General features: G+C 38.2%; 1 long non-coding RNA gene across 1 annotated transcript; it reads left to right on the top strand.

The window, feature by feature from the left end:
• The first annotated feature begins 207 nt into the window (after positions 1–207).
• LOC117955609 lies at positions 208–22,297 on the top strand. The gene is made up of 3 exons (XR_004659099.1): positions 208–406; positions 15,902–15,904; positions 22,287–22,297. It is a non-coding gene; the product is annotated as an uncharacterized LOC117955609 (long non-coding RNA).
• The last annotated feature ends 296 nt before the right edge of the window (positions 22,298–22,593 follow it).

The raw sequence follows: 22,593 nt of genomic DNA, 5'->3' as shown, positions 1-22,593 counted from the left end.
TCTGGCAAGGTGTGTTGTGGACCTGAGGAGGCGGAGCTACGCTCCCGTGCGCAATTTAACCTCTGGTTCTATGTTTACAAAGTCAAAAGCCCAAAGTCCACCCCAAAGGGAGTTACCATCTCTAACAGAAAACACTGTTCACAAACTGCTCTAAACTGCTCCAGGGTAGTCCAGACTTTACTTCCGTGACAAACGTGCATCACTTTGCAACATGTTCTAATGCTTGCCTAGCTGCTAGCGTGGCACGACCTCATACTCTGCTTCTGACTGCCTGGTATTCCTGATCTAGGTACTACACATGTGCGTCTCCCAAAAAAGATGGAATAGAAGTGAGATGCGTCACTCTGTAGCCAAAACAGAGAGCACAACACACAGGGTGAAAAGAGGAGCTGCAGCAATGTGCAGTGTGCATCATTCAAACATGGTGTTCTTTGAAAATTAAACCATGTAAACCTATTCTGATAAAAACTCTTAAAAACAATTATGAACCTGAGAATGAGCATGATATGGGCACTTTAAACCAATCACAATCGTTATGGATGGTGCGAAACAAAATAGTTGTGCAAGAGAAAACTCAGTTTGGACAGATAGTCTAGCTAGCTGTCTCAATTTACCATGTGGAGATCTGAGGAGCAGTTAACACTAGTTCTTATAAATCCACCAAATTTTAAATGTGTTTGATGATAGATTAATTTAATTATATCTACTCACGCCAAGGATTGAATGTACGTTTTTTTGCTGTAGTATACATCCGATATACCCAAGAGCAAAAACTTGAGAGCAAAGGGGGTGCATATGCATTAGTGCATATGTTCATGTGAAACACAAAGGTCCTGTAACACAGCCAGCTGAACACTGCTTCAGAGCAGCTGTATGAGAAATCATTTTAATGTTTCATTTGAGTTGCTCATCCAAATGCACACCATCAGGCCTAAATCTGGGGTTTCATATGCCATTTACTCTAATCAAGGGGTTTTTAAGGTCCCAGAATGAAGAGGGAGATTAAGTAGAACCATGTGTGTCTTTATGAGAGGGGATATGGTAAGTACCCAAAAGAGGGGGCTTGTTTTAGAGTTTGGACATTTATTCTTCACACTATAATTTGGATTGCAACGACAAACCCAGTCAAATGAGAAATATGGCATCAATCATGGAGCTGTGATCAAAGTCACAGAGTGTATATAGAACACTGCAAGAGCAGGACATGAGCTGGCTGCTTTGGCCGCTCATAATCTTACTCATGAATACTTTGGGTGGTCTGGCTGCTTTAGGCGCTTTGTTTAACCCAAACTCAGAGCAAGCTGAACTTGCCAAAAACGTTCCCAGGAATAGTCCAGTGGTACCTGGCCAGAAAATGACAAAGAGGTACCCTTTGTTGCTAAGAACTGTAGCCTTATTCGTCAGGAGAGTAAAAGTATTGGATATGCAAGTGAAGGTTTCATTTTCAACAATGTAGAGCAAACGCTCTCCCACCCTGTGTTTCTGGCCAGCTGTGCCACCTGGTTTTAACAGGGAATGCCACTGAAGATTGTGAGCCATTTTAGGGAAACAAAATGGCAAGTTCTTCCTATAATGTGAAAAGTTCCTGGCGGATTAAATCATCTGCTGAATTTCAAAATGTCACGTTATGCCTTTAACCTTGGCCCAGAAGAGAAGTAAAGTCCTGTTGCCTGCGGTGAGTATATGTTTGGATTTTGGCCACATCAGTCTGGCCCAGCCAGTCCCCAAAGACTGAATTGATTTCTCATTGGCTATGCATCTTGAAGGGAGAAGCGAGAGGATGAGGTCATATGATGCTATAAACCTATAAATTGGAGTGTTTAGAAGGAGCAGGGTCATTATATTCGTCTGTATCTTTGTCTGAATCAAAATGAGGACAACAATGTGCAACAGACAACATACCATTATAAAAGTTCATGCCCAAACTTTAAGTCTCTAATCTCTAAATGAGCAGTTGAGAGCTTTAATCATAAATCATGATTTATGAAAAAGAGCAATCAAGGCCAGGATCCCACTAATTCAAACCTGATGTGGGCAAAACACCCTAAACATGCCTGGAAACTCAGACCTGTTCAACACACACACACACACACACACACACACACACACACACACACACACACACACACACACACACACACACACACACACACACACACACACACACGCTGTAGAGTGGATAATACACTCATGTAAGTGGGTGCAGACACAAAGTCCTGTTGGGCTTGGAGAGATAACATGCAGATTGATACATCTACTGTGTCACAATAGCTCAAAAAAGAAAATGATTTTGTCGGTCGAGTGCATGTTCTATCATGAAACCAGCCCAGAACCCTTTAAAAATGACAAAACAAAAAAAAAAGAACAAAAAAAGAGTATTTCCAGCACAAAAAACGTATGAGAGAGCAGCAGAGCGAATGCCTCATGTTGGCTTCTCAATGTCAGCATGGGGTAAACTGGAATACATATCAGAAAAGCAGCGCAAGTGAAGTCATTAATTGTGGTAGGAATATATAGCAAATGTCCCTGCAGCTCTCTCTCGTGTTCTGCCAAAGTGTATGGCAAGCATCATCATATTTCTAATCTTATTATTCATTTAGTGCTTCTTTTAGCAAGCTTCAGTCACATCAAAAATGAAATCATAAGAAAAAAACGAAGCTCTCTGCACACAGTGGTGCCAGAAATTATATATATATATATCAAAAATTGTTATTTTCCAGTTGCAAACGTGTAATGACTTCTGGAAGAGTTGCAAACCAGACACCAGACTTGATAGATTAATTCAGGTGCACCTCTGTTTTTTGGAGCTTCAGTCTGAGAATTTAATCCTGTGAGTTTGATTTATCAAACCAACCTTGGGTCATCATTCTTCAGCAGTGAAACTCAAAGATCAACATAAGTAATGACTGATATTACAATGATGAATAATGTAAGTTTTCCTCTTGAAGGTTCTTCTTAAAATAAGGGGACCAACAACTGTCAATGCAGAGCCAGAAGGCTTGAGGTCAGATTTGAAACAACCTATAAATGCTCATTTCCATGGAGACAGGGAGAAGGAAGGTGTAGACAGGATTTACAAGAAGACTCAGTATTTCATGCTACGAATGCCTGTGTGACACATTTTAAAAATGTGGAATTTAACTCTTTACACCCTACAGAATATAGGTCAGTAAAGGTGGTACAGACATGCAGTTTTGAAGATGTAAAAGGCACCTGTGAATTACAGTTAATTAAGATTAAGAGTCCTATTTACTTTTTTTATTTAGAAGATTTTACACACCACACAAAATAAAACACCTCTCTCTCTTCTCCAAAATCCATCCCTACAACCTATCAAATCAAATAATTATTAATTTCTCACCCTGCATTCGAACCTTTATTCTTGTATCTGTATCTCATCCTATTTTAGGCTGTTTTATTTTATTTCTTTTTAATTGCTGTTTAATATTTATGTAAAGCACTTTGAATTGACTTTGTTGCTAAAATGTGCTATATAAATAAAGTTACCTTGTATTACAACCTGGTGTGCGATATATACAAAATATATATCAAATAAAAAATGCCTTTGAAAACAGTAACATTCGATGGAATTTCATCCGTTCGATCTCATAGGACTGCTGAAGTACCAACTTAATTCGGTTGGTACCCAAAAAAGTACAGATTTTGGTACCTAACCTTGATCAGAAAATACAGTTGAGGCTGTAGGTCTTACTTAAATATAAGGTATGTAGTCATAAACCAAAGTTTGGGACAAATTGACATTTTTATCAGATGGTGGCCCTATATAAAAACTCTGGTGATGACCAAGAGATAACAATTCATCTTGAGGGGATTACGAAGCGACTTTCATGGAAATCCATCCAATAGTTGTTGAGACATTTCACTCAAAACCACAAATGTGAACACTATGTGGCACTAGAGGAAACGCCAGGGGATGACTAAGGATGTTAGGATTTATCATCTGGGAACCATGAATGCACGTCCAACAATTTGTACCAAACCATCACAGATGTGATAATTCACTATGGGCCAAAGAGGTGGACATCAGTACTGACTGACACTGCCCTCCCTTTTTAGGTTACTAATGATAAAGTCGTTTCTGGGGCTTACAAAGGATTATCATAGTTAAACAGAGGAACACAGGGGTCATAAATGCTGTTAAAGTTTTAGTGTTTCCACTGGAATTATTAAAGCTTTCCAGGCAGAACAATAAAAACACACATACTTTCTCCTCTGAGGCATCAATACATTTATAATTCCTGAAAAACAAAAAAGAACAAGACATATGGTAATGATAGCCCCTCTTATGTTCCTTACAGCACAACACATTTAAGAAACTGTCCAACAGCCAGATTAGTGAGAGCTTGTGGTTTTTGAAGGTAATCGTTGCTTTATGTAATTTAATGTGGTGTTCTTTTTACACAGGCTTAGCAGACACTTAACCGCTGCCTTTGCGCATTTGTTCAGAGTAATTAAATCAAGGGCTGATGTATTGAGTTTTCAAATACAGTGTCATACTGGTTCAAGTTACCAGAAACTGATTGAAAACAGCAAGGCTTTTTGTCAAAAACACAAACTCTATCAAAGACCCAAATAGTAAGCAGTAGGATTAATAGACAGGCACGGTACGTACCGTTTGTGAACACACAGCCTTCAAAGTTGGCCCCTCCTCCCCAGCTCAAAAAGCTTAAGAAAAAGAGAGAGGGAGAGAGAGAGAGAGAGAGAGAGAGAGAGAAAGAGAGAGAAAGAGAGAGAGCGGAGGAGCTTAATTTAGAGGAATAAAATGTAATTTCATGTCAAAACCAAGCTTGGCGCCAAAGTGGCATGACGTCCAGGTACCGGGGAATTGGCTGGGTGTTACACACCCAACTAGGGCCCAAAGGCTTTTTGCTGATGCTAATGAATGTCTTGCACACAGAAAAAAGAATAACAAAAGATAAAATACAGGCAGAGGGCAGGGTCTCACACACCGCCACACTTTACAGGCCACAACTGACGATTGAGTGGAGTTCATTTTACAGTACATTGGTTATTAGTAAAATACTGCATATAATACCTCTAAAACACACCTATACAGACCTTTTCACCTTACACCATGGATTATATATCTGTCCTGAAGAATTACGAATATGCTTTATAGTCAACGAGCATGAACCTGTTACCTCGGTACAATATGTACTGCTTGTCTTGTGAAATTTAGAGAGATTTATTAGCAAAGGCCTTTGTTGCGTGTACTTTGAGATATCAATTTGATGTTCCTTGTAATTCATATAACTACAACAACAGTTGAGTATTGATCTTTGGCTGCTTCTCTGGTGTAATGAAGAATTATTTGATTCAAATGAAGCCAACCATGGAGCTGGAATTTTTCTAAAGCTGCTGCCTGAAACAAGTCAATTACAAGTAATTATCTAGCACTTGCTGTTCTTTGTCCCATCACGTACATAAAACACAAGGCAAAAAAACAATAAACAAGGATAAAACGAGCAAGAGAAAAGGAGCCTCTAGCGCACTCATAAGATTGGTTGTGAATACATAATAAGGTTTTACTTCGGCAGGGAAATCAGTCACCCGGGCAATTTATGGAAATTCAAATCAAATGGAATCCCAAAACTATAACAAGGTTTACCTTTAAACATTCTGTACTGAAACACAATCTAAGAAGGTCAGAAGTGGCAGACTTGGAAGAAAAAAAATCAGAACCCTACATTTTCTTTAGATGATGACAAGATGGTAATCTTCCCATTATTCTATTACTTTATGGCTAAAAAAACAGAGCAATGTTTTTTTGTCAGTCACTCCCACATGCTGATAGGGATATGCTGCAGAGTCATAAGAGAGCTCCAAAAGAATGAGGCCAACTGAACATGGGACCAAACGTTATACATTATGTGCCTTTTGCTCAAAGGGCTGTCATCAATAGAGGTTAACCTGCCAAATACATCACCAAACAGAGCACAAAAGAATGAGACTGTGTAACTGTTCTTTCTGCACACTCAGAATCATATTTAATTAAAAGGTAAGAATAAATCTATGTAATAATGTACTGTATGTTGCACTGAATAATATATATCGGGAGGTAGATTGTTGCCACATAAGCTTTTAAAGATTTTAAGTAATCAAAATTAAATACTAAAACACATTGTAGTCCTGCATTATAAACAGGATACATTATGATAAATGCAGGTCTGAAATAAGGCAAGCAGCAGCAGATTGTTTTAAGTCATACATAGAAACAGAAAATTACAAAAAATGTACAAAGACCTGAATTGCACATAAAGTAGGCAGTAGCCGTGCAAAAATGCAACTCAACAAGAGTCAACAACCATGCTAGCGGCTCTGTGAGACTGTAGGCAGAGAGTTGGATTGTGCTAAATGCTAATGTCAGCATGGTAATGGTTGATAATGTTATCATGTTGATGTATCACTGTTTACTGTGTTCATCATCTTTAGGTTATGAGCATGCTAACGCTGACTGCATGCCTCTTGTTGAAGACTTTTCCAAATCTGAAATGCCAAGCTCTGCAGCTGTGCTAACTGCACATGGTTCCTTGTTGATGATTGGCTCATTGGTCTATGGGAACCATGCCCAATTACCTGGCATAAAGACCAGAAGCACATAAAGCAAATACAAATAAGTTTTAACAAAGAACCTTCACCCACGGCTTTTCCTGCTTTCTTCTGCAGCAGCCTTCATGCATGCATGTTACGGTGAACAGTGTTGGAGATCAATGGCAACTTCAGCACGAACAATGCTATTGAGGAGAAGTCAACAGAATAAATCCTCTTGGGATGATGTTCGTCTCTATCAAAATCCATGGCAATCCATCTTAATGTTACCACTACTGTGGCTAGAAAGAAATCAAGTGTCTTCACCTATTCTAAAATAGCCCTTCACATTCAGTGATAGTAGAGTAGCAACTAACGGTGCGGTATAGTCAGGGCAACGCAAGACAATAGTCAAATGTCTGTTTTAGAAATGGTCATGTTTAAAGGGTTAGGGTTAGTTTCATCTATGATAGGCATTTGAAGTACAAAAAAAACCCATTCAATTTATACCACTAAAACCAACCTGTTTTTGTTAAAAAACGATTGGAGATCTTACAAAGTGTTGGGTTTGCAGTATTTATTTCTTTAGTTTATTCTTTTTTATTTTTTTGTCAACATTTGCTAATGCCCCAGGGCTACTTAGTTAGTTGTTACTGAAGAAGTTTCCCAGAGAACCTACTGGAAAGAATCTCCCAAGTTGTAAGTTCTATGCTTCTTCAAATCATACATGGTATCTCACTTGGGAAAGAGTTGACTTTCATGCATAGATCAGTAAAGCAATGTAGAAATATATGGGTTATTGCTTTGCCTCTTGTTTCTAAGATCACAAAACGTTTATGAACATTTTTAGGCATTTTGCCCCCAGGCCACTATAACGTGTCTGACATGTAACCTTTTCCTGGGTGGGGAATCTCCTGTATGCTACTGATCCTGGCCGGTGCATTTAAGGTATCAGCAGCTGGGCTTCTCCTAAATATCTTTGATCTTAGATCTTGCAGTTTGCTTCACAATATAAATAATAATCTTATAAAAGGTCTTTTGTTCAGTCTAATTTCTCTTTTACACTTCTTTAACTCAAGGTTTTGCTTTTCTTCAGAAAACCCAATTAGTTCCACTTGACTCAAATCTACCAATTGAAATATACCATGGAAATAAAAATGAAGGTAATGAAGAAAATGCTCAACTTTCAGCTCACAAAGACATAATTTGACAAGATTCAGCACAACTAAATTGATTTTCTCTAGCAGAGATACAGATAGCACAGATGGTGACTAAGAACAGAACTATGTGTGTTTTGGGTGGACAACATGGAGATACATGTAGAACTCCATGAGAAAGTGAACAGAGGTTGAATGGACAGACTTCCATCACTCTATCCCAAAGCCAGCTCTAAGGTAATGTGGTTGAAAGCTGTGGGTGAAGAGTTTTAATGAGCTGTTATTGCACACAAACATCAAACATACAGTAGGTTCTGTTTTAGTTCAAAAAGTCTCCTGACCCACAGTTCTCCTACTGTTTGTCTTACTCTAAAAAAGGGAGTAAGAACATGATTTCTGTTAATTTTTTTGAATTATCCTGGGGTGGATAATAATGAAAAGATTACTAAGATAAACATATCAACTTTTATAACCTTATCTTAAGATGTCAGCAGTAAAAAATCTATTACCCACATAGAATTAAATCTGAAGCCAAATGCAGGTTCCAAATCTAAAATATGGGTTGAGAAGTGATATTTATTATTAATGTAATACGGTGTCTGGGTGTTGTTGGGACCTTCCCAGGAACGTTAAAAAATGATGTTGGCCCCGCCATGGTTTGGAGCTATGCCTTGCCTGGCTAGTCTCCCTATGAGCTATTACTGCCTTTCTGGTTAATAAATGTCCCAGGAGAGGTTGTTCTAGTGGTCAGAAATCTGACAACTATAGCCAGAGATTCAATCCGTAACGCTTTCTTTCAAAGAATAAACTATGATTGATGTTCATGTTTTAGCAAATAACCTGGGAATGGTCCCTGGAGTCAGGGTCGTGACACAGTGGGCTGGAAAATGGTTTGGAAAATGAACTAGCTTGAAGACGTTGAATTCCAATAAACAACATTCCATATACATGGTCTGGCTTGCCACAAGGACCAGCATGCTTTTTGTAGACCCAAGTGTCCGAGAATGTTAGGGACTGTATCAAAAAACATGTTTCTTTGTCTGGTAGTTTGGCAGCATCTGCTACGTCACATAATCTACAAATACAACTGTAATTTGTTTATAAGGTGTGTGCCTTTATATAAAAATAATAAAAAAGGAGAAAAGCAGTATAAAGCAGAGCATGGTGGCGGCTTACCACCAGCCCCAATTTCCACGGGGCCTCTGGTCGGCGGCATGGGGCTCAGAATCCGATTGGAACGTGAGGATTTAAAGGAGATTTATGGAAGTAAAATTAAGTTAAAATGAAGTCTTGTGGCTTTCACGGTCTGTTTTTTTTTTCAAAGTTGAAGTTGATAACAGCACAGCCCTCATGCCAGAAAAGATGTTGCTGTCTGTTAGCTGGACTCATGTTGTCAGAAAGTATTTGTGTATTATAACCTTTATTTATAATCGGCATTTACTGACTTTATGTTTTCTTTTAGGGCAGTTTTCTTGCCAAAAGGCATCTATAGGGTCTGTACTAGACATTTTAACAAACAATATAGCAGCAAACAAATATGTGCTAGGTAAAGTTAAGCACGAGTAATGGCGTCCTGAGTAGAGAATAAAGTGTGTGTGATAATCACATGTGTAATCTGAGCTTCTCTGGTCTTTGTTTTGATGGCCGGTTCGGCCGTGTCTATTGGGGAACAGTGAGAGCTAAATAGAGTCAATTACCAGCCCATTTGTCTTCAGTATTTCAAGTACAGCCCTTTTATCAGTGATAAAAGTTATAAGTGAAATCCTTTCTACATTAGTGTTATTTGCAAGTTTGAGTGAGACACCACCACACTAATGGTGTCTTGTTTACATCCACCTACAACCCAGATTCTTCTCATTTTATTTTTTTAAAACAAAGATTTTTTATGAACATAAAAACAAGATGTGATCAGAATTCTGGCATTTAAAAAAGACAATAATTCACTCATGTATTCTGATATTTTGCCCATTTATTACCTGTCCAAAGATTTCTTCTAGTGCCTGCATTCTGTTTTCAATTTATTCATCACAGACATGATTCACTTCCAATGAAAACAACCTGCTTTATTTCCTCTCTCAATATGGGAGTAGACATATATATTTGTGTGTGTGTGTGTGTGTTCTAAAAAGGTTTAGTGGTGGGTGAAAAGTTCATATTCCAGCGTGATATACCATCAGCCACCCTAAAACCTGACACTATCATTTCACAGTATCAATATTATTTTATATTAATTTTGTTATGTTGAGGGACGCGTCTGATTTAACTGTTTAATGCAGCTTGCTGTGTGTTGGTTTTTAAAACACATGCGGCCTAATAAATGTAAAACTATTACAGGTTTTTTCCTGTGCAGATAAGCATTTAGTTTTTCTTTGAGAAAGGATGTCTAAAAATATCCCTGCTGAGTCACTGACATTTTTTGATAAATTATGTTTTCCTTGCTGTATTTTAACTAAAAGTTGATCAAATTTCTTTCTTGTAATTGAAGTATTTACATGGTAAAATTAAGATAATTGGGTTGGCATATGAGAAAAGTAAATATATGATTAGCCAATTATATTTTGACATGAAATGTTTCACTGGCATTATTTAACTATTCTACTGCTGTGTTCGTTGACGTCAATGCTAAAGTTGGACTTACTTTTTAAATAAATACACAGATAGCAAATATACTATACCACCAAGTATACATCATCTGAGGCTTATGAAACTCTTTGTGTAGGATAAACTTTCTTCTTTTTTAATAGTCCAACCCAGTTTGCTCTCCTTCATGTTAATAGTAATTACATAGTATTTACCAACTCATGCCTTTGTAAATTCACATGGACAGAAATTAAGTTTGAATAAAACATGTAAAAGTTGAGAATGTTTGTTTCTCTTTAAGGTTTGTCTTGCACACAATTCTCACAAAGACTTCAACTCTCTTCACAGTGCACATGAAAACAAGACGATCAAGAAAGGCAAGAAAGTAGTGTCTCGGTAAATCATGACTCTGGCTTTTATCAGTCTGAGAGATAAATGTTGAAATGTGATGCTCTGGGACTCCCTCTTGACTCACAGTGATCAATGTCTTCCTCCTTGAGAAGCCATGATGGAATGTACTTGACTAATACAAATTATTGTTCAAATGACCAGAAAAGTCAGCAATAAAAATGCAATAGGTCTTTGTGCCCTTGCATCACATACCACATACTGGAATAACACTTAGCATTTCTCCCACGGTGAGCAGATCCCAGTACCATTTGTATCTTGGGTACGCTGTGAGCAGAGGGTGTGATACACATATTCCTGCTGACTGCTGATACAATTAGGCATCCTGTATTTATGTTATTATATTGATGATACAGAACCACTGCAGTATCCTGTTTGCTGCATTACAGATGATGTTTCCACAATCCTGTCCCATGTTCCTGATGGTGCAGCCAAATGCAAGACGCTCTGGAAAAAAGGTATTTATAGCTTTGTTTGGACTTTTTGTTTAGTTACTGCAGCATGTGTCGTCGTTTTGGTCTACGGATGACTGAGTATAGTTACCTAACTGCAGTTATTATAGAAATCTGCAGAGTGATAGTCAGTAATGGCAAGTTATATAGGTCACCTGTATACTTAGGCTAATGAATTGAGCCTACCAACTCAGCTGGTAGCCGACCAGATGATATTATCAGATGATGTATTAATAACAGTATCACGCAGGGCCTCATGTAAAACACACATGCAGTGCAGCTGTTTTTAGTAACTAAAAGGCCAAAACCAAATTGAAGCGATGAGTCCCTTCCTGCAAAACCTTTGTTACATTCACTGTTTACCACACATACGTGCACATTTTCAACTTTTGACGTAGACTGTTCTCTTTTGTTGCTTAGCAATGCAGAAAGTACTGTGAAATTACACAAATAAATACGGTCGAAATGATTAAAACAACACAATCTGCTTGCAGTAGAATGAGATATTACAGAGACAACCAGTCAGAGCACCAATAACTTGTACTTTCCTACTACCTCTTATGACTAGATCAATCTTAAGCAGCACATTAACTCTTCTGTTAGATCCCTTAATTCTCATATTAAAATAATAAAAAATCCTCTGAAAGTCACTGATGAATAGCTAAATACTGTGTTCTTTAGAAGTGTATTTACCAGAGAAGTTCAGTTCAAACAGCTTATTGAGTGCACACGTCTGGCAGGATATTCCTTTCTGTAGTGTCCTTCACTCAACACCCCTGCAGTGCATTGACCCACAGGCTATGTTTGGCCGGCTGCCAAAAGCGTCAGTTGGAGACTCAAGTTTATTCAAAACGGATGTGGATGTCTTCATTATGGCAGTCACAGCAGCTTAAGGCCCTTTCAGCACACAGACATCTTTGGCTTCCCCTGATGCAGGTGTGGTATGGGTCTGGGCCAGTGTACCAGATAAACGGATGTCATCAGCGTAGGCGTTCATTTCTACATAGGGCAGAGCAGTAAATCTGTGTCTTTATTGATGTTTTACAAACATAAGACATGAGTGTTTGGATTCTTTGATCTCTTTTTTTAAATACACTAGTTATATATATCAAGTTTTGAAATAATGCTTGTGGTGGGGTTGTAGGCAGAAAGGGCCAGAGGGTCTTTGACCAGCAGCTTGAAAAACGAATGCATCCAAACCTCCTCAACTCCTCAATTCTCCGGCTTGTGACCTGGAAATCATTCAGAGCGTCCCCGCCTAAACTTTATTAGGAATATTTCAGAAGCTAAAAGGTCTAGTTTGGTTTCTTTTGTCGAGTCTATAATTACTGTTATTTTTGCATGGGTAGTGCCAACTGTGTGACCACACAGGTCCATGCGTCTGCCTAGTTTGTAATGATGCAACACATACAGACACATACACACACACACACACACACACACACACACACACACACACATGCACACATTCACTGAAAGCTAGCTTTTGAGGATCTTAAGCAGTTGTTTCATGGAAAGCACAAAAGTCATGACGCATTCCACATTTCTCTGGTCATGTAAATACAGTCTCAGTGTAAGAAAGAGTGACCTCAGTTTGAGGACAACTGAAGCTTTGCTATACACTGTATACTCTGCAGGCACAACAAAGTACTGTTATTATTTTTGTGTATGTATGCATGTGTGGTTTTGTGTCGGCCTGTACTCAGAACAACAGCTTGGGTCCAGAAGGCCCCAGTGATCCTCATGGTGCCCCCCTATTTCTCTCTCTCTCTCTCTCTCTCTCTCTCTCTCTCTCTCTCTCTCTCTCTCTCTCTCTCTCTCTCTCTCTCTCTCTCTCTCTCTCTCTCTCTCTCTCTCTCTCACTCTCTCACTCTCTCACTCTCTCTCTCTCACTCTCTCTCACTCTCTCTCAGCTGTGACGACTGGACCGACATCACTCCACCCTTCACTCTGTGACTCATTCACAGAATATTCTATTTTCCCCTTCTCATTTCTTTTTTTTTTCTCCCCAAGGCCATAGCTATCAATTTTATTTAGCACAAATTTCTTCAGTGGAAAAGTCACAGATCAGCTGCAGTTTATCTCTGCTCTACATACGGTATAAGTTACTGTTTACATGTAAATATCGTACTGTATTTTCCGACTGTATTCAGCTGCAGTGACCGCGTCATGATTCCGATTCAGAATTCTTATTAAATTAAACAAATTACATCTGGATTAAAATATGACACACATTAGGTTTCTTTTAAAATGTGCATTGTGCATGTGCTAGGCACTTCCAATAGGGAGTGTAGAGAAAACATCTGATAGTAAAACACACCAATGGTAAACATGCAGCCTAATATGACTATGCCTTAAGTAACAATGCAGGCAAGAGTTATCTCTGTTCATGACTACAGTATAGCACGCAACAAGTCCAACCACCTGCAAAACTCATTAGCTCACAGCGAATTGGTTCCATGTGTAGAGATGCACTCCCACAAACGGCGTGTCGCATAAAATGGAAATCTTGGCATGAAATTGTATAGGGGGAAAAAAATGTGTTAAAACTGTGTGAGAAACATTTTTGGACAGCAGTTTACTGAAAGGAGCTCGACAAATTCTTGCTGAAAGAAGACAGGAAACGTGGCAAAACGTAATCTACGACAGCCTTCAGCAGAAAAACCATTCAAAAGATCAGTGGATCAACACAGTAGCTCCCTTTAAAAAAAAAAAACTCCTAAAAGTTGACTGTTTCAATTCATCTGCACATACAATACAGTACAGGTGCAGTAGCTACAGTATGCCGTACTTATACCAGTTCTCTTGTAATTTTTTTTCCTTTAAAGAAACCTTAAATTACCTCAATAAAGATATTCTATAGACCCTTCATCTTTTCTCTACGTGGGAGGTTTACTCTACTCAACGTTAACGGCCTTAATTACAGTTTCAGACTTCCAAGCTGCTGGGGGTTTTGGGGTCCGGGAGAGGTTTTACCCTCCACCAACTATTTATCTGCAGGTGTGAATCTGGCGTAACGTCCTACAAGCTCTGTTAGCAAGTGTTCAGACTGAAAACAGAGCATTAAAAACAACACAAGAGACTGCGCTAATTGGTGTTGCTCGAGGTATCGGAGAGACATGAAATAAGATCCAGGAAGTCCAGTTTGAATAACACAAAAGACAGGATTTTACAACTTTGGTAAGCTATCATGGTGGTTGTTATTTTATCATTTGTTGCATCTATCACAAAGGGAACAGTAGAAATTTTACGCACAAAGAAAACTACCACAATTGTTTTCAATTGGCCACCCTAAGTACTTTGCCAGGTCACGTCGCATTGCTGTCCGACAGAAGTTGAGCTTGTTTTCCCCGCTGCATTGCTTGACTGGCCCCATTCAAGTAAGGCTGCTGGGTTATTTCACAGAGGAATAAAGTCCGTCTAAACATGTCCTTGGTGAGAAGTTCAAACCTGTTTACTTTTTCACCTGTGCACACCTGGCCACCTGCTGAGTGAAGTGGGCATTAATGTCTGTTTTGGAAAGTTACAGAAATTGACTCTCTTCACAATCCACTGTGGAGCAGCCAGTGAAGCATAGACACTCACGTGTGACTTAAAGTCTCCGTACATCCACAGTCAATTGACCTGTTACAGTGAGACGCTGTTGATTCTTATTAACAAGTGAAAACTTCAGCTTTGGATCCTGATATTTGTAACTCAAAGAAAAAATCTAACACCATGTTGAGCTGTAGAATAGGGCTGCTTTAATTTTTATTGGATTCAAGATGGACAGTTGGTGATCCACACACGCTTCTTTTTGGTCAAAACCTGGTGCCTAGATTACCCATAATGCAACATGAACACTTGTTTCAGATTCTGGTTACAGCCGATGAAGCCTTATGCTGGAAGCATCAATGAGAGATTTTTTTAGTTTTGAAAATCATCTTCAGCCCCAACTGGCAGAGACTCGAGTGACGTCATTTGAGGTCATTTAACAGATTTTGTGCAGCTTTCTTTGGTGCCACAATGACTTTAATCAACTTTTTACATATGCATATGGTGTTCCCCTTTTAATGACCAAAGCTGCTAGTTCGTATTCAGCAGGAGGGCTGAGTCACCCGTTACAGCCCAGATAAACTGTTGACACACAGCAACGTGTACTCTCCGACAAATGAATGTTTGGCAGAAAACCAGCTCCTCAAATGATGATTCTGTGATCAACAACGTCTACGGTAACCTTTCTTAGTCAGGAGGTGACACATCATCACAGCTAAATAACGAAGTTCTTGTGGGTTGGAAAGAAAATGATATTCCAGCAAAAACAGCTGCAGCTAATTACTTATTTTGCACATGCATGATGTTTGACAGCTAAACAGACTGAACCCACAAACATTTTAAGAAAAATAAGAGGGGATACTTAGACATTGCAGTATAGTTGTATGGTACTGAATCAATATGCAATGTTCATTTTATGTTCTTGTACAGTTTTACTTTTCTATAGATTTTTTTGAAGGTTTGTGCAGTATGCTGGTGTTGAACTACAACTGATCTAATCATTGAACTCAATCAATGGACTGCAAAATGTAAAAAATGAACAGGTGATATCAGATCTTTTGATGTATTTGAGGGACATGAGGTAAATAGAAGAATAAGCAAATACTGTGATACAACAAGGACAGCATTTGCAGCATAAGATGAAGAAATATCAAATGTTTTCAAAGCTTTTAACTGAGGGGATGTCTATGACCTGTTAAATCATGTAACTGCAAGAGTAAGACAGTAACATTAAACCATATGGAAACAACTTAACAGCATGGTTGGTTTTGCTAAAAGTTGCTCAGCAGGGCAAATTAAAACAAGTTCATTTGAAAGTAACTTTCCTCACCTGGAAATCTGTAAATGTTACAGGTTGTGTTAAATTTTTTGCTTAAAGGCTTACAAACTGAAGCTAGAGCTCCTGCCTGCTAATCATTTACAGAAAGCTTATAACCGTAAAAAAAGAAAAAACTAAAAAACAACAAGACTAATTGATTACATCAATCTGCATGGATGGTAGTTCCCACTGTACTTTTAGGTTTATCCCATAACGTGGCACTCGGTTAGGACATACACCTAACATTAAGAGGTAAATGCACACAAGATGGAAAGACGATGGACAATAATCGACGTCATCTCTAGGACAGCGCTGGATTGAACACCATTTCCAATAATTGGTCTGTATATCTACATCAAGAAAAAAAGAGCTGACAGATCGTGCTCTTCATCCTTTTAAGGACACATCATCTCTCTCAGAGCCTTCCAAGCGCACACATGCACACGCTGTGGCAGCTCACTCGTCTCTCTTCCATTAATCTTAACTCCCACATCTGAATACGTCTCTGGATGGTGGTGACATTGAACACAGCTGTGATGAGAACAGCCGCATAGAAGAGACCTCTTTCTCAGAGATGGATTAGTCCTCTGAAGTTAAACCACATCTAGAGAAGATCTGGACATGAGAAAAATGGTAACGTCAGAAGCAAAGGCGGCCTGAAGTCATCACCGTCCTCAACAATCTGTCAGGTCAACTGGAAGAGTTGCTGGTTGCTTCCTCATTACAAGCGGAGAGGATTCAAAGCCCTGTGGAATGATCGGCCCTTGTGAGGTGAACATTTTCAATTTGTAGTCAGAGAAAAACACCTTAACAGTGTTAGTTGGGCCTTGTAAAAGCGCGAACAATTGAACAAGTCTTGACACAACATCCACATAGCAAAGATGTGTTCACAAAACAATGTCTTAAGGATGAACGAGCTTAACCTCAATTGCACTTACGTAGTACAGAATCTAAAGTTTCTATACATCCTGCTGTAGTGATGTGTTACTGATAGCAGTTCAACATCTTTGTGTTATTCCTCGGTTCATAAAAGTTCACAACACAGTATTACACTTCCTACCAACAGTACAATCTGCTAAGCAAGCAGAAAGTAATGGATGTGGAACTCATCCAAGAATCTCAGCCTTGATATATCCCAGAGTAATAGTTAAACCAGAGAGCAGGTTTTACAATGTGAAGGATACCTGCCTGCCAGGCACGATGAAGAGGAGGGAAAATATATGTTAAAATCAAGGCCATGAAATGGTACGCAAAGCAGAAAACATTTCACTATATCAGACAATACTGTCTTTGTTGCTGTGATAGTTTTATGTTTGCTTACATTGATCTTCTACGGGAGACATTTTGATCAATTCTTAAACATGTAAATGGTATAAATGAGAAGGGTTAAGTTCAGCTTTTGCTTAAAGAAATAGTTTGATATTTTGGGAAATACACTTATTTGCTGAGTTTGTTGAAAAAGTGAGCATTATGCAGCAAAAACAGGTTTAGACACTGAAATGGACTAGTTAAGTTTAGAAAAAGATCCTTTGTTTCCTTCTGCTCCCTGGCTTGAAAATGCTATGATAGTTAATAAATTATTATATATATAGTCCCCCCTTTTTTCTGCTGATCCGAAAAGTGATCCAATCCGTGACTCAAAACTGTGATTCAATCAAAGTTTGATGATCCATTGCACCCCTTTGCAGGACTATTTCTTGGCCGAGAACAGTTACTTCCTTGACTTCCGGCTTGTTTCTTGGCAATTTCACAGTGCTGACAAGACCCAGGAAAGCCTCCAGTTATACTGTCTATTTATACTGTCCTGTAACTAAAAAAAGTAAAATTGTTAATGTTCAATTATTTTGTCTCTTGTATCAGTGCCGTTATACTGTTTCAGTCTATACCACATTACCTTCCAGTTTAAGCACTGTGCAAAATCATCTTTTCCTGACACTTCCTCGTTAATTTAGGTGGTTGAAAATGTTTAAATGTTGTCCTGCATCCAAACCATAGTGTGTATAACAACATGTTTACAACTAGAAAATGCATTTCCTGCAGAACGTGCATTGAAATGCTGAATAGCTAAATTGCTAAAGCTAAACTGGATGAATAGCTTAAATTTGTAAGAAGAGGTTGAAGTAGTGAGGATAGTTGGAAAAGTATGAATGGTTTAATTAATTGAGTTATAGAGAAGGGACATGATATTTTTTTTAAGGCTCTGTGCTCTCGCAATGACTCATCCATTCTAGCTTGCGCAATACACAACCATTTTAAACACAGAAAAATCCTGAAATGTACACTAAACTTAAACAGTGATTTCACAAAACCTGTAAAAGATATCAAAACACATAGTGGACTATGAATAGCAAAATCTTTCATGAATGGTTTAAAGTTTGAATCACATCTGTAAGTGAAAGAATGTAGGAGGAGATACATTTTGAAATAGGAGAGGATTTGAAGGTTGTTATTGATGTTAAAATAAAATGTTTAACAGCTTAATATTTGAGTTTTTCAGAGCTGAAAGTATGCAGAAGTTAGACAACTAAAAAACATACAGAATAATAATTAAGAAGAGGATAACAATAGTTGGAATGCTGCTGAATCAGCATTCCCACTAATTAAAATGGTTTAATGGTCATTTGTATGAATTTCCTTCTAGATGTGGTTTCTGTACGTTCCTAAGGCGATGTTTTCGGAAGAAGTGGGAGGATTTATAGTTTAGGTACAGTTGTGTTTAGAGTAAACATTCAGACTTAGACAAGCAACAGACTGCATATCACAAGGTCAGTGACACAACGACCATTTGGCCTAATCACTGACACTGACAGAAATAAGATGTGGAAATTACTGTGCAACTTTTCAGGAGTGACAATGACAATTAAAATATAAACCGGTTTGATTGAAGACGGAACTCTCTGATTGAGTGACATCAGATATTGTTTCAGCTCTACATGCAGATACACGACAAACAGCTTCCACATAATCTAACAAGACTGACAAACCAACAGCAACTGAAATGAATGTAGTTAAATTAAATAGTTAAGTTTATTGCAGAAATATTTGGAGTAAATTCTGTCTAAGGATGTGGAATCTTGTGTGGTATAAACGGGACAGACTGTCCCCGTCCAGCTAATGAAACCTGCCAAGGAGGAGCCTTATAAGATGGAGGGTAACAGTCTAATGGAAAATGCATTTGAGCCAACAGAGTGCACTAAAACTGCTCTTAAGCTCGGAAATAATAAGGTGTCCTTAACTTTCTAACGCTTTGATTCTGAAAAATAACTTCAGGACTTTACATCCAAGTAGTTTTATTTCCAGAGTGGATTTAAGTCAAATCAGATTACTGAGGGGACAAATATTAGTTGTATTAAATTTGTTATCACAGATTAAAAGGTTGTGAGTGCAATAACACAGTGTTCTTTATTTTGGCTTTTAGACTCTGTATATTGAATTGCATAACTCACTCATAACTAGATTTTGAGCAACAGCACAGTGATAACAATAAATATTCTCTCTCCTCGGCGTACTCTTGACACTGGGGATTACAAATGACGATCAACAGTAAAACATGTGCGGAGAAAGAAAAAAGGCATTAGCGATACGTACAAGCTACGTCATGCTTTATATGGAGAGCTTATGTTGTATCTTTCACAGACATGCTTGCAGGGTATTTGATAATTTACAGGTTTTATAAAAGGCCTCTATTGATGTCTTCAACATGAACAGAAACAGGAGAAGCATCTTTATTGTTTGAAATGAACAACAAACAACAAAGTGTTATTGAATGTTCCGTACTATCAAACTGTATCTTAATCTACGTATATCCTTCCTGATTTCATTTGTTTTGACTTGAAAACATGTTTTGCAGAAGTATAAAGGGAATATTAACGTTCAGATCTGAAGGGTGCATTATAACTGTTGTCTCGTAGTACATTTGTGTCAGAAGTTCTTTTCTGGTTCTAAGAAATAAGTTCTGGTATTAAGAAGCAATTTTACAACAATGTAGAAATTGGATATAAAACATGGTGAGCTAAAGTCCTGATGACGCACGCAGACTGCACACCACACCTGACTCTGACTGGCGTGGCACAAAAATAAAGCATTATTATTTTAAGTGTATCACATTTCCTTTTCATCATCAACAGATTGCACAATTATGAGAAAATACTTCAGAAGAGCAAGAAAATATTGATTCAAGATGAATGCAATTTACTTCTAACACATACTGAAAAATGACTCGGGACGGGAGATCACTGACTTGGAGCGTACGTGGATCCTTAAGTAGAAACACCTGATGTTACTGGCTCAGATAAAAACAACTTCAATTGTAATGCTTTATGGGCTACGGCAAGAGAAACAGGGGAGATGTGGGATGAACTGTAGAGCTGTAAACAAACAGTTGATGCTAGTGTCTTTGGTCACCACATGGTGTTCAGTGAGACCAAATGAAGAGTTAACTTGTAAAAACAAAGAACGGCCATTCTAAATAATTAATAAACCAACATTACTTTCACTGATATTCCCTGGATTGGACACAAACAATATAGTAAAATAAATTAAAATGAACATATTTGTTTTTGCAAATCAACCCTCTAAATGATAAAATGTGGCAACACTTACATACATCAATCATCATAATAAGTGGTATTCTGCAAAACACAAGCCCATATTTTGAACCCCCCCCCCCCCCCCGTCTGAGTCTTTCAATTTTTCCAATGTGATTTATTTATATCTATGCCATGTGCATGTAATTAACAAATATGAAGATATTAGGGCCTGAATGATTTACTACCTCCAAAGAAGCTTCAACAGAAATGGATGTTGGGTCCGACTTACATAGAGGAGGATGGCTTTAATTCAAAGCAAAAGGCTTAAATGCTGCCATTGTAAAAGCTTTGCCTCACCAAACCTTGGCGCCTGTGAGCTCAGCACACAGCCTGCAATTTGTGTTTCATCTGCACCATCAGAGCTAAAAGAGAAACATGGGTCCAGGCATGTTGTACAAATAAAATATAAAAGCTGGCTTGCAAAGAAAAGCTCCACTTCCAAAAGGAGGGGTGATGATTCAATCAAGTTACACAGCAAATACAATGGAGATGTTGTAATGTACAAGGAGTATACTAATTTGCACCAATTATATGATTAATTGGAAGTGATTTAAAAATAAATTAGGTTGTGATCACAGAATAATGTGCTTTAGCATCATCTGGATGTGAGCATTGACACTGGTGGATTCAACACACAGCTTCTATTATTACAGGTGGGTTGGGGGGGGGGGGGGGCCCTCAATGTCTGGTTTTTCCACAGGTGGGAATGTGTAACTCTCCCCCCACCTACAACCTAAAATGCACTCCCAATGCTCTCCCTTAAAAAGAGAAATTAATGTTACTTAATCCAAAGATATTTTTCCAAGAGCCTCCCATGTCCAGCTTTTATACACCAGAAGTGCATCCTAGTTTTTATTCTCCAAAAAAGCACACACTGACATTATAGGATTTGAGGATAATGAATCATGTAAATCAAATACATTGTCACAACCCTTTATATGTTATGAGCTATTGGTCATGACTTGCCAAAATGTGGTTATTTACAGCCCACTGAAGCTTAGACTTGGATACAATACAATAAAGAGAGAGAACACAAGCATGAGCATGAGCATGTCTGCCGGTGCTGGTGCATGATGGACATGTTTTCATGGGGACTTTTGTTGTTTGATAGATTGTGAAACTTGAGGAACTGAAATAAATTATGGCTGATGCCGTTTTATGTTCAGGCAACATTTGTTTTTGTTAACTATGGATGGAACTACAGATGTTTTCATTACATGCATTTCTAAATAATGTTGTCGTGTCAAGAAACTCCATTTGCAATCACTTGTTAGTATCATTGCCATAATAAACATGAAGGATGTCCCCACCAGGTGTGGGGTCTAACATTTGTCTGATTTACTAAGTATGTTATGGTAGGACTGACCCCTTGGCTTGTGCACCGCATCACGCTCTATAAAAAAGGGCAACCCCACACATGTCCGAGTCAGTTTTACTACTTTTGACAGGAATCCCCTTAGGTGATGTTCGGTAGGTGACCTGATGGAGCCAGTGGAATGTTACTGTGGCGACACAGTGACTCACTTCTCTGCAGACTGACAACCAATTCTGCCATTCAATAATAAAACCAAAAATTGTTTGTAAAGACTTTATGCGACAGCAATGGATATTGCAGTGAATTTAATACAAGTGACACACTTTTCCTTGAAGCATGCAAGAAAATATAATATAATATAACTTTAGTGGGAGAGTGGCAAAGACAAAAATATGTATCCCTTATTGGCCTGCACATACATGTACACCCCAAGTAAAAGTGTGTTTAGATTCTAATGAATTTCTAACATTTAAAATAATATTGGACTCAAGAAAGTATTTACTAAGACTCTAAAATACAAAAAGATAGTCTAAAATCATTCTGATCAACCTCTTTAGAGCCTGACAGGAGACCGTCAGAATGTGACAGAGACAAGCTACACAAATGTGGAATTGAAATGCTTTTTTTTTTCAATGTTTCACTTGATGAGAAGAATGAGGACTATCTCATCTTTGTTACTGTTAATAAGTTA

This window comes from Etheostoma cragini, chromosome 13 (assembly GCF_013103735.1).
Source record: "Etheostoma cragini isolate CJK2018 chromosome 13, CSU_Ecrag_1.0, whole genome shotgun sequence".
In the NCBI taxonomy this organism is placed as follows: Eukaryota; Metazoa; Chordata; class Actinopteri; order Perciformes; family Percidae; genus Etheostoma; species Etheostoma cragini.
This window is presented reverse-complemented; position numbering and strand designations above follow the sequence as displayed.